Raw genomic sequence first — 14,445 nt, 5'->3', positions numbered from 1 at the left:
TTCTTTTCCTTCTCTATTTCTGCTATGGTGAGCTCATCAGTTGTTTGTGCCTTTTTCCTGCGTCTTTCCTTAACCAAACGAGTGCGTTGATCTCTTATCTGCCGCATTTCCTTTTCAACATCCGGCGTCTTAGACTTGACTGATCTCTCTTTCCCTTTCTCATTCTCAATTTTAAGAAACTCGCTTTCAGACAAATAGTGTGCCATACTGTCAAGTAATTATTTTCTAAAAACATACTAGATCAAACACTACAACTACACATCTCTATTATTTTTCCACATTACACTATAAACTTAAAACAAATACAAATTACCTGCTAAACAACTACATCTAAATTACACACTATCAAACAATCAATGACCTCTAAAGAGCACAATACATGTTCACGTAACAAACAAGAACAAGAGCTGTCACCATTGAATAACTTATGCCCCCTATAAACGCTTGGTAGAAGTTATGAGCATTTTTCGAAACCTAAACGCAGATTTCGAAACCTAAACGCGGACCCTCAGTTCAAGGTCAAGGTCACAGGGGTCAAAATTTGTGTGTATGGAAAGGCCTTGTCCATATACACATGCATGACAAATATGAAACTGCTATCTGAAGCGACATAGATGTTATGAGCATTTTTCGAAATCTAAACGCAAAAGTGTGACGGACAGACGGACGGACAGTCCGATCACTATATGCCCTCCTTCGGGGGCATAAAAATGTCTTAGAATATCAAAATAAATCAGAAAGCCACATAATCTAGAGAGCAAACACCATGCTAAATCCTTGGAATGCACTTAGTGACCCCGTGACCTAGTTTTTGACCCAGCATGACCCAAATTTGAACTTGACCTACATATTGTCTTGGTACAACTTCTGACCAAGTTTGGTAAAGATCAGATGAAAACTACTTCAATTAGAGAGCGGACACCATGCTAAATCCTTGAAATGCACTTAGTGACCCCGTGACCTAGTTTTTGACCCGGCACGACCCATATACGAACTTGACCTAGATATTGTCTTGATACAATTTCTGACCAGTTTGGTAAAGATGGAATGAAAAGTATTTGAATTAGAGAGCGGACACGAAAGTGTGACAGAAAGACAGACTAACAAACTGACAGACGGACAGTGCGAAATCTATATAACCCCTTTTCTTCGAAAGGGGGCATAAAAAGCAAATAAATTTACAAATTATACAACTTAATTCTTTTTTGTCAATGCCTAATTCTCATAAACGCTCGAAAATTGAAAGACGACTATTTCACGCTATTACCGACAACGCGAATGAGGCGCTTCTATTTTGCGAAAAACAGTAAAAATTTACAGAATTGTAGCAGCGTGTCTTTTTCCCGTTTACCCGCTAATCTTTTATAAAACAAGAGCTGTCTCCATAGGTGACATATGCCCGCAAAAAAACGCTTTGATAGTTATGTAAGACTGCTAAATAACAGAACACCTCAAGAAAACTAAATTCCGACCCTAACGTCAAGGTCATGGCCGCAGGGGTCAAGATTTGTGTTTATCTGGAAAGGTCTTTTCCATATACACATGCATACAAAATGTGGAGGTTATACTTCAAGAGACAGAGTTATATTAGCATTTTTCATAACCATACGCAGATTACAAAACCTAAACACAGGCCCAAGGGTTAAGGTCACAGGGGTCAAAATGTTTTGGTTATTAAAAGGTCTTGTCCAGATACACATGCATACAAAATAAAGATGTTACAACTCAAATAAAAAATATTCCCTTGCACATGAAACTTCAAGTAAACTGGATTGTAACATAGAATCATTATCAAGAAGGTCGTGTTTATGTATAATTATGAAATATTTGAAAGAAAGTCACAAATAATTATTTTTAATTGGGTGATGAATAATATACCAAGATGGCCAACTTCATTCTAGTGTTGCTCAAATCCGACTTAAAATGTCACCCAGTCATGGTCACTGTAATAGCAGCCCACAGTTTTCAAGTCTGTCAGTTTTAGTTTGTAAGTAAAGAAGTGGTCTAAACATTATCCTGATACATGGGTAGGTGTTGATACATGCTGATATAAGCCTTCTTTTATTAGTGTATCAAAGACATGAGAATGCCGTTCATCTCTAATTTTCTGGTTGAAGTTCCCTGTACATGTGATAGAGCATTCATCTTGTGAGGACTTTACATAATGGATGACATTAAGTAGCTTGGAATCACATGCTGTTGATTCATTTGAAATATTTGGGGAGTTGTAGATGCCTTTAGCAAAGATAGTGCTGTTACATTTCAGTGTCAATTAAACACAAATAATCTGTAGGAATTGGTCTTTTGTTTTGGTTTCAAACTATTTATTCACAAAAGTATAAACATATAAAAACATACAAATCAATTATCATGTACAGTCATATACATTGACAGTTATCTAAACATTCATTCGAAATATGTGGATCTGTATATAATATTTCATCAATAATTCTTTAATATATATTGGTGGTTCAAATTATACTTACATACATTACATTGGATAATTTCTTTATTACAACTTGTTGACATGGTATTTATGGTGTATACACAGTTATGTAGTCAAATGTTGAACAAACTTTGATAGTATACTGTGACATGTATTTCTTTTCCTGTAATATTGCATCACAGTCAGAATATCTTTCATAAGCATATTTTTCAAATCAATAAATTTTGATCTCCTCTCGCTGATAATGTAACATTTATATATTGAGTAACAAGAATAGCTTATTATGATATTAACATCATTGTATGTATTACTTTCTATTTAACCAACGATTATATTACGAAGGGAAATAACGGAAGAACAAAATGCTATTTTCAGGAAAATTATTTGAACAATGGACCAGAATGGACGTACATAAGAACAGTTTAATAGAAAGTGTTTAAGTGTTTCTAATTCCCCACAATAAAGGCATACGGGCGAGTCTTTCATTTTCCAAGTAAACAGGTTTTCATTAGTTGGAATGATTTTGTGGATTAGTTTATATCTAAGTTTTCTAACCTTAGTGTTGATAATAACATTATTGATAAAATCATATACCGATTTCCAGATAACTTTTTCTTTAAAAACTATTGTCCAGTGGTCATGTACGTATGGTTTATCGCATTTATTCACAATTAACATTTGTTTAAGTATTTTATTATTTAATTTATAGATATTTATATTTTTGTTAAATGTGCAATTTAAATCTGTTTTCATCGCGGAATTAAACGATTCCGTTGATTGTATTATTACAGTCCAATCCTTCGGAAATGATTTTTTTTATTATATTTAGCTCCGCAATCCAGTAAGATTTGTTTTCTAGTTTCGATATGATGTGCGTTTCCTTAGCTAGGCCAGCGTTGAAAAGTAAATCTTTGATGAAAAGTATATTAGAATTTATCCAGTTTTCGAAAATAAGGCATTTGCCATTATGTTTGATATATCGGTTTCCCCATATTACTTCAGTTCTTATATTAAAGTATGTTCGTGCTTTTATCGGTGAACTGGCATTGTTTATTTAAATGAAATTGCTTATAATTTCGTCATAAAAGGCTGGTATTTTCCATTTAACTTTTGGTAGCGACTTAATTGAATCGATGTTCATTTTAAATATTAATAGCTTTTTGACAAATTGGTTCAAGAAAAAATTAGGAATAGCTTTCCAATTTGCATTATCTTCGATACATAGCATTTTTACCAATTTCATTTTCAGTGTTTTTGCAAAAATCCTTATGTAAGGCATTTCAATTCCTCCATCTTGCTTATTACCTATTAAAATAGATATTTTAATTTTTTCGGTTTTGTTATTCCATAAAAACTTAAAACACATAGTATTTAGGACATTAAGGGTATTCTTTGAAACACATGTTGACTGCAGAAGATATGCAAATTGTTGAAGCAAAAATGCTTTGCTTACTGTTACCCTTCCATAAAATGTCAGGTTTAGCTTAGTCCAGACATTTATTACTTTTTGACAAGATGCGATTTTGTCATTCCAATTCAGCTCATTGCATTTAACAGAGTTTGTACCAAAGTAGGTGCCTAGAGCCTTAACAATTGGACTAAATTTTATGTCCTGAATTACACATTCATTTTCCCTTTTTGACTTGCCAAGAAGTATTCCTTCAGTTTTTTGTTTGTCTAATTTTAGTCCTGATATTAACCCAAATTCTTCGTTGATATTAATTACAATTGGTATTTCTTCTGTGTTTTTCAAGAAAATTGTATTATCATCTGCAAGTTGTGTGATTTTAATATTTTGAACATTTTGGTTGCATTTTATCGTTATACCTTCATATTGATAACAGAAACGGAGTTTTGTTGATGATATTTCTGCTATTAAAATAAAAAGAAGAGCTGAAAGAGGATAGTCTTGTCGTATTCCTCTATCTATTTTAAAGAATTTTGATTGCCAACAATCATTGGTTACAGACGAACAAATATCATTATATAATGTTTTTATCATCTTTATAAAGTTGCTCTTGAAGCCGGATTTAGTTAAGACGTTAAACATCATGTTCCATTGTATTGTATCAAATGCCTTCTTAAAATCAACGAATAAAAGGGCGCCATCTAGGTTTAGCAGATCTGAATAGTCGATTATATCTTGTATTTGTCGAATATTGCAACCAATAAATCTGTTTTGATAAATCTTGCTGATCAAGGCTGATGATTTTTGGTAAAACAATTTGTAAACTCAGAGCTTAAACTTTTGCAAAAATGTTGTAATCTTTGTTAAGAAGTGATATGGGTCTCCAATTTTCTTAATTCTCAGGATCACCTTTCTTAAAAAGCAGTGAAAAAAGACATTGTTTTTGGGTATGAGACAATTCTCCCTTTTGAATGCATTCTGTAAAACAATTCAGCAATAATGGTGATAAAATATTCCAAAACTTTTGATAGAATTCTACAGTTAATCCGTCAAGGCCAGGACTTTTATTATGTTTCATTGACGATAAAGCATTCGATAGTTCTTGTAAAGATATATTCACTTACATAAATTAGCATCATTTTCTGTGACTGTTTTATCAAGATTAATCGAGTTCAGGTAAAACTCTAAATCGAAGTTTGTACATGCAGTTGATTTATATAATGATTGATAAAACAATTGCTTCATTATTAAAAATATCTCCGTTTTTCTTATAGTGTTTACCATCAACATTAAGAGAAGATATAGTTTTTCTACTTTGTCTTGATTTTTCTTGACTTAGGAGATGACATCCTAGGGAAGTGAAAACGTCATGTTGTACCTTTCTTTCTACAAGTGGTTGTATGATGATGTGTTTGTACTGTTGTTACAAAATTATACAGGTCCCTATTGTGCTCTTCAGATGGTATTGCACAGGAAATGTACTTGTCCATCAACTGCGTTATATTTTTTTTTAAATTGTCTGTTGGTATAGGTGCATTTTCAATCCAAAGTGAACAGTGCGCATGTGGTGAACCCCTCTGCTGAAACTCGATTCGGTATGAGTCTTGGAGAACTTTCCCAAGAACCTGTGCCGGACCAAGTAGAAGATGATTGAAGAAGGACCGCAACCTGTGTTCAAAATGTCTGGCAGTGGTTACTGGGTTTGACCGAAGTACAGTACAACGTTCTTCCCATGTCAGGTTTTCTATTTCTTCTTCAGACAGATGTCTTCTTGACGCAGGATGGCATTCAGACTAATAAACCATTTCATATCTGCTGATGACACTGTCAGGAAGAAGGTTAATATTCCAAACTGTTTGATTGACGCCATGAGCTTGTACATCGCCTTCTGCCAGTATGGCGGGAGGCCTCTAACTGTTTGTAGAAAACTGTACGCTTTGTCTTTGAGTATAAGAGATTTAAGTCTGGCTGGATATTTTATAAAAGCAGCATCAATTGATCGGTCTGTTGGCAAGTGTTTATATGTTTTTCTGACTGCTATGGATACCGAATCCATTACTTGTTTGTGTTCCGTTACGAACTGAGAAAAAACAGGCACCCTGTGTTTGTTGCAAAGTTGCCTGACTTGTTTAATACTCTAGCACTAAAGTATTTTTTTCGGAGTGATTTTGACCTGACGATCCGCATCAAACCAAAGCGACCTGTTGGGAATAACTGAGGAAATGTTTGCTCTTCACAACCAGGATCTAGCATGATGTTAAGCGGATGTTTTCCTTTTCATGGTGCAATGCTGCAAATTTCAGAAGCATCTGCTGCTGGATCTGCTGGCTGGACACATGTATCAAATTGGGAAGATTCAATGTCATCTGTGATCTGTTGGGTGAAATCGTCAATAGATTCTTTCTCTGTGTCTGAACTGTCGGATTCACATGACTCCGTACTTTAGATATTACTCTGTGGATTGTCATTGCATATGTGTTCATTTGCAGGTTTTTTATGTTATCTGTAAAATGATGCCAGACATCCTCACTCTCTTCTTGACATTTATTTTCCCACTGTTCACTTTCCACTACTGTTTGGTAATGACTATCATGTTTCAGCAGCCAGTTGAGCGCTTGTTTTATTTTATCTGGTCTGATATTTTGATAGAATACATGACCGTTGTATGTCTTGTTCCTTTTCAGTTTCACTGGGAGGATCCCCGCATTTGAAAGTGTTCTTGGAAGGGTGGAACATGGGTCACTAGCATCCACTGGCACGTTTACCACTCTTCCAATGATACCTCTTTGTTTCCCTTTGGGCAATTGTACAATTTTCATTAACGGGTACCTCCTTGCAAGCAACCTACATTCGAAGTCCGTCAGTTGTTGAAGAATATCAGGTGTATCTGGAATAAACATATTATTTACTTGAATCTGTGGAGGGATTGAATTTTTACTGATGTAACGTTTGCATGAAGAACAAATGTATTCATTACCGTCTGAAGAAATCTGATGCGTACGAAGAGTTGAAGATAAATCTGTGGTTTGTCTAAATGTTCTCACACAATTTCTGAAGAGCATCCGATGGCAGACTGTGCATATATATATTCCGGAGTAGCATTAATGTTTGTTTTGAACATCTGAATGGCAGCTTGTGTGTTAGATGGATGCCTTCATTATTTCCTATCTTTGTTTTTTTTTCTTGTAGTTTGATTTTCGTAACTGTGAAAAATTGTTTCTTTGCTTAGACTTGTGCAATTTGCCTTTATTTTTAATACTCCTCCTTTGCTCTTCAGGAAGTGACTTTCTATGTTGAATATTGGATTGCTTGTCTTTCTCTTTAATTCTGTTTGTTTGCGCTTCAGAAAGTGACATTCTATGTTGAATAATGGATTGCTTGTTTTTTCTCTTTAATACTCATTTTAGCTCTCCGGAAATTGACCTTCTATGTTGAATATGGGATTGTCTGTCTTCCTCTTTAATACTTTTTCTTTGCTCTTCGGTTAGTGACTTTCTACATTGAATATGGCATTGTCTGTCTTTCTCTTTCATTCTGTTTATTCTCTCTTCAGGAAGTGACTTTATCTTTTCAGACTTACGCAATCTGTCTTAAGCTTTAATGGTTTCTCTTTGTTCAGAAGACAGTGATTTCATGTGTCTCGTCTGGCGGTCTTTGTAAAGGAGTGAGTGATTTTTTAAGTTACTTTCTAAAACCATAGAACTATGTTGCCCACTGTTCAGATTACTACTAAGTCGTTCAGACGCCATTCTCCTTTAAAGTTCTAAATGAGATTGTATCCAACTTGTTTCATTTATTTCATGGACAAGGGAAAATGACCTATATTTCCAATTTCAAAGCATGTTTTCAGATGTTGCCCAGCTTTGGTTATATCATAATTCATATTAATTGGGTTTTCACCAAGAAAACAGGTAAAGGCAAAAGCAAGAGCCATGACTCCAAGAATATGGTCCGCCGATTTTTTTTACAACTCTTCCATATATAAGATTGTCCACTATTTCACTCCTGTTCATGTGTCTGAGTTGTTACTTGACCTGTTGCATGTGAGCAGCACTTTGTATTAAATCATAAATAAACAACTGGCCCACATTATCATTGAAGTATGAAGTGACCCAATGACCAATAAATTGATGTATATGTAAAGAGTCTTTATTCATCGGTAAGAATGTAGAATGAAAATCATCGAAATTGTATGTCATAAACTCAATTAATGCTGGCTTATAAAATCCATAGTACTCATATGTTTCACTATCACTGTTGGCTTTAATGAGTTCCAAACCACCAGCAATAACATCATCGTTTAAATATGCAGTGTTATCTCCTACCATACGTATCAATGCAAGTGGGTGGTATGAAACCGTGTTTCCATCACTTTTGTTCATCTCAGGGTGGGTTGTTATCAGTTCTGATTACACTTTGTCTATCACTTCTGGTCATGTCAGGGTTGTTATAAGTTCTAATTACACTTTGTCTAACACTTTTGGTTATCTCAGGGTTCTTATCAGTTCTGATTTTTTGTTTAGCACTTTTGGTCATCACATTGTTGTTATCACTTTTGGTTTCACATTGTCTATCGCTTTTGGTCATCACATTGTTGTTAGGAGTTTTGATTTCACGTTGTTTATCTTTTTTGGTGATCACATTGGTCATTACATTGTTCTTATCAGTTCTGAGTTCAGTTTGTGTGTAAGTTTTGGTCATCACATTGTTGTTATCAGTTTTGATTTCACTTTGCCTATCGTTGTTGGTCATCACATTGTTCTTATAAGTTTTGATTTCACTTTGTCTATCACTTTTGGTCATCACATTGTTTTCATCACTGTTGGTTTCACTTTGTGTATCCTTTTTGGTCATCACATTGTTGTCATATTTTTTTTATTTCACTTTGTCCTTTACATTAATGATAAGTTAGTCTTTGTGAGGAGGAAAATTGTATGTGACACACTTTGCAAAAGTTGCAGACATATTTCAATAACCAGGCTTTCTTGGTTAACGTGCTTCAACACTGTGGGCACTTGTCTGGTCCATTGCCATTGTACATGAGTGCTCCCTTATTGCCCAGAAGATAACGCATCATCAAACCTGAAACCTGAAACCTACGGTAAAGGTGAAAAGGGGTAAACATTTGTGTGCGTATGGAGAGGCTTTGTCCATATACACATGCATACCAAATATAAAGGTTACATCTGAAGCGACATAGAAGTTCTGAGATTTTTTTCGAAACATAAACGCAGTTGTCGAAACCTTAACGCGAACACTAAGTTCAAGGTAAACGTGAGAGGGGTAAAGATTTGTTGTGTGTATAGAGAGGCCTTTACCATACACACATGCATACCAAATATGAAGGTTACATGTGAAGCGAAATAGAAGTTATGAGCAATGTTCGAAACCTAAACAAATCGATCGAAATCTAAAAGCGGACCCAAAGTTCAAGGTCAACGTGAAAGGGGTAAAAATGTGTGTGCCTATGGAAAGGCCTTGTCCATATACACATGCATACCAAATATGAAGGTTAAATCTGAAGCGACATAGAAGTTATGAGCAATTTTCGAAACCTAAACAAAGAGATCGAGACCTAAACGTGGACCCTAAGTTCAAGGTTATCGTGATAGTGATAAATATTTGTGTGCGTATGGAGAGGCCTTGTCCATATACACATGCATACCAAATATGAAGGTTACATCTGAAGCGACATAGAAGATATGAGCATTTTTATAAACCTAAACGCAGATTTAGAAACCTAAACGCGGACCCTAAGTTCAAGGTTAACGTGAGAAGGGTAAAAATGTGTGTGCGTATGGAGAGGCATTGACCATATACACATGCATACCAAATATGAAGGTTACATCGGAAGCAACATAGAAGCTATGAGCATTTTTAGAAAACTCGCAAAGTGTGACGGAAAGACAAACGAACAGACGGAGAGACGGACGGTCCGATAACTGTATGTCCTCCTTTGGGGACATACAAATCAAACTCAACTAAGCAAACACTTTTTAAAGTTCAAAATCTGTGTTTACAACTGTGCAATTTAATACCAAGTTTGTAAACAGTGAGCAGCACGAGAATTAGTTGACGTGTGTTTAAAGAACATAGTGCATCGATACCAAAGTGTAATCTCAATTACAGTAGTACTCGATTTTTTTTATCAGCTATTGTAAGTATGGGTTAATACTTTGTTACAACATGCAATTGCAGATAGTGTTCCAGTGCAGGGTCGACCAAATAAAATAAGACTGTTAAACGCCTTTACCGCTTACAAAAAATCATTTTTCTTATTTTAAATTAAAAAAAAAAATGATGTAAACGGAAAAATATATTCATAACAAGAAAAATGCATTCAACAAAATACTAAAACAAAATACAGTTTTATAAAATTGAAAATATTTACAAAATGACTCGCCGTACCTTCTTCATGAAAATTCGTTACGCACTTTACAAGTCCTAACCATCACACAGATAAAAAAAACAAACAATGTAATATAATTGTTTTTGTTTGTAAAGTTCATGTTGACTCCTAGAACCGGTATTGGTCGCCGCTCCTCGTTGATTTCTGGGCCCCAAAACGTGCCAAAAGTAGAAGGTACACCACGACTTAAAACGTCAGTATGCGTCCACTTGACACTTGTCAATTTACCCCGGTACCGTTGTACATGGATATTTACGTCAAAATACTTGAGTATTTTCAACTCACAAAAGATCAATTAGAGGCGTTGTCATTTTGTCAAATGACTGACTTCCTTTTCTAGACTGACTAGAACAAAACTACCGTTCCCATATCGGTAGATATCGCATCCAGCATTGCTCGGCGTCACTTGTATTTCTTCTATAAACGTCCGACATCGAAGGTCAAACCACGTTGGGCGCCATTTTCAGGGTTCGTGTTCTACGATGATTTTATTTTATGCACGCAGATTAATTGTTTACATATTTTATTAATATTTGACCGATGTTATGGATAGAGATTTCTCTTAAACAAATATTAAATCAATATAAAAACAAACACTAATCAATATCTTTAAAAAGCGATTAAAATAGACATACGCGTAGAGTAGGTACCGCGAGTCGTCTATGAACAATAAACGCATTATTAACAAGGATTGCGAAAAATACAAAATAGTACTTACATGTCACAACAATATGTAATTTAATAGTTATAAAATAAAAGTAATTGTTAACCTGAGAAAATATATTATTTCCCCCAAAACATAAGAAATACGTCAATCAATAGTTACTCTTGAAATGTTCGTGCACGTGGATCACGAATCAGGATTAGATAACTCTAATGTTAGTAAATCATGCATGACGTTAAACTGTTTTGGTTTGCTTCCATTTGACTAGTGAAATGTATTTAAATTTATAGTGAAAACCTCAGATTAAAATAAAGAAATAGTCTAGATTTTATGCAATAAATGTTTTACCCTACGACAAAAGAAACGTACATAAACCATCAAGAAACTTATTGTTAACATCGCCGTAAGAATGTATTTTTAACGGTATTTGTAACTAACAACGTCATGAAAATTGTTCAATCAAAACGATAACGGATGCGTGGCCAGTCATCAATATTATATGTCTTTGTTTGTGCTTTAAGCTGTCTAGATTTCTTCCAGTTTTCTTCGTTTACGATATACACAAGCATAAGTTTTCCGGCACTTATTATGTTTTTTTTGGAGACATGTGTTTATAACATGGATATTAAAACATGTATATTGAATTGATTTGTCTAAACATGATCCAGATACATGGGTAGGTGTTGATACATGCTGATAGAAGCCTTCCTTTATTAGTGTATCAAAGACATAAGAATGTCGTTCATCTCTAATGGTCTTGTTGAAGCCCTCTGTACATATTATAGAAAATTACTCTCGTAAGGACATGACATAATGAATGACATTAAGTAGCTTGGAATCACATGCTCTTGATTCATTTGAACTATTTGGGGAGTTGTAGATGCCTATAGCAGATATAGTGTTGTTACATTTCAGCGTCAAATCAACACAAAGAATCTGTAGGAATTGGTCTTTCAAGCTCAGTAGGGGTTTATAGTGCATGAAGCAGTCGCGCGGAGCCGGAATAGCAACTCCACCTGCATGAATTTCCTTTGATCGGTTGGCTTATCAGCTCGTTCACATTTAAATTCAACAGGGAAGATGTTTTCATTGATGTTGGACTCATATAGCCATGTCTCTGTCAATACTAAAAGATCTGAACAGTTGAAAAGGGTGTCACTTTTTACATCTTGTCTATGGCGGCAGTATGAACGCACATTTAACACTTAGCAGATGATTTTCAACTGGGTGAGGAAGTTGTAGAATGCTGGGCGTGTCTTATTTAATCGAAGCCTTTTCATTTCGATTTGAACGTCTGTGCTTGCAATCAACTTTTTTTCATCAAAAGTCAATACATGCAAGCCTTGCAGCGTTTTTGCTCTGCTTAGAGCAACATATGCCTGGCAGCTGTGTAATGGTGATCAAATGACACAACAATAGACCCTGAACGTTGTGAAAAGTACACGCCCAATACAACTTTATTGGAAAATGGTACCTGCTGATCTGCAAGTTTGCGTTTTTACTTGCCACAGTGAAGCTTGCTTCCAGCCGCAGTATTGCTGTGGCATGTGGATGTTATCCCAGTTTAAGGGGAAACTGTGATTTACGTTTTGTGTCCTGACCAATATAACTGGTATCAAACTGTACAAGAATTGCTACTTTACCGGCTGGTGTAGTTCTTTGAGATGTAATGAAGCTAACAACTTGACCCTGAACGCCTTTAACTAACCCATCACCAATATCAATGTTTCTTGTTAACATCACACGTGCCCCTAAAACTAGCTTAATTTCAGAGGGTAAACCACCAGTAAATTTGGGATCACTTTTTGGCTGGTATTTTTTTTTAACCTTTAGGTATTTATCTATGGCAATTAGACCTTCAACAGGAGGATTCATTTGCCGTGCGGTGTAGTCATCTACATCACAATTTGTAGCAAATACATGTAATGCTTGATTGTGGTCATCACTTTGGGACTTTTTTCTAGATTGCAGGACTTTAATAGCATCGTGTGTGTGGGAAGCTGTTCTTATATTATTTAGAATCATAGCGAAGCAGAAATCTTCCTTTTGCCTCATGACTCTTGTAAGCTCCACAAGCATGAAGCCTTGCCATAAATTACCATACATCCTATCGACCTGATCAGAGACTGGCTTAAAAATAAGCATCTGTTTGACAGGAGGTAACTGGTATACAAAGACAATTATGGAAATACCTCCAAATAACTTCCAAATAGAACTGATCTTAAACAGTCTGTAATGTAGTTGCAAGAAAAGGTTACTACCCACTATTGAGATTTCATCTATGATCAGGAGTTCTAAGTTGCCTAACTTGGATCTGAGGGTGTTTCTCTTTTCATCTGAGAGTTTGATAAAGCTCTCTGTTTAACCTTATGGTAACAAAAAAAGCAGAATGAAGCGTTGTACCAGAAATGGTGTGTGCTGCAGTCCCAGTTGGAGCCGTGAGAAGTACTCGAACATCAACAGGGTTTTCACTTTCTGTCTGCAAGTGTTTCAAGCCCATCTGATATATTGAAGAGATGAGGTGAGACTTTCCAGTGCCCGCTCCCCCTGACAAAAAGCAATAAAGGTTCTGGATGGTAGTTAATTAAATAGATGTAGACTTTTCATGACCCCATCTGTACACAGTCTGGAAGGCGTCCCTTTGTTCTCCATTGAGCTTTCTAATGTGTTGGAAATAATCTTCCTATGTCCAATAACCTGGTCTAATTTTTAACAAAGAAGTTCTGTTACTAGCTGCGACAGTAATGTCTGATAAAGGGGTTCGAGTAGGTAAGACCTCATCTGAATTAAGGATAGCAAACATTTTATCTTCCTCAGGTTGTACGTTTTCATCATGTTCTTGTATAGTGTTGGGCGCAATATCATCAAAGGCATGAACTGGCGGACCATTTGCTTCAATCTGTTCCACAGCGAAGTAGACAATGTCAGCATGTTGTTTAAGCAGTGAGCGATTACTGTCAACAATGTCAAGATTTTCCTCATAATGAGCTAGGTATGAAGGTAAACTCAACTGATCAGTTTCTTCATTCAGCCAAGAACAGTAGTAGTTAGGAGTAATAGTACTCTTCTGGATCTTTAGCTTCATATTTGTGATGGATTCGCAGAACAGACTTTTTGCGGTTTTTATTCATTGTTTCGAGATTGTCTTTTAACTTTATAAAATCACTTATCTAATCATCTTCCTCTCGGTCTGAATCTATATTCTTGGTTTTTCTTCCAACTGTGTATGTGACAGGATATTCAGCTTACACATTGTCTGTAATACATCAGGTCGAGCAGAATACCTGTATATGCTTGATGTTGTAATAATATCTTCCTCCGCATCATCCATAACTACCACAGCAGACACCGGGTTCAGGAATGCCATTCTCTTCTGTGGAAGGTCAGTTGGTACAAACACTGTCACGAAGTTAGATTTAAACAATGGCAGGCTAAGAAGTCTGTATACTGCTTCCTATGCGCTCAGTACTCTAGCATTTTAAAAGCATTGGCGCAAGATTTCAGCTGGTTCCTCCAGT

Source organism: Dreissena polymorpha, chromosome 4 (assembly GCF_020536995.1).
Source record: "Dreissena polymorpha isolate Duluth1 chromosome 4, UMN_Dpol_1.0, whole genome shotgun sequence".
Lineage (NCBI taxonomy): Eukaryota > Metazoa > Mollusca > Bivalvia > Myida > Dreissenidae > Dreissena > Dreissena polymorpha.
The sequence above is the reverse complement of the archived record's forward strand: the minus strand, read 5'-3'. Positions refer to the sequence as shown.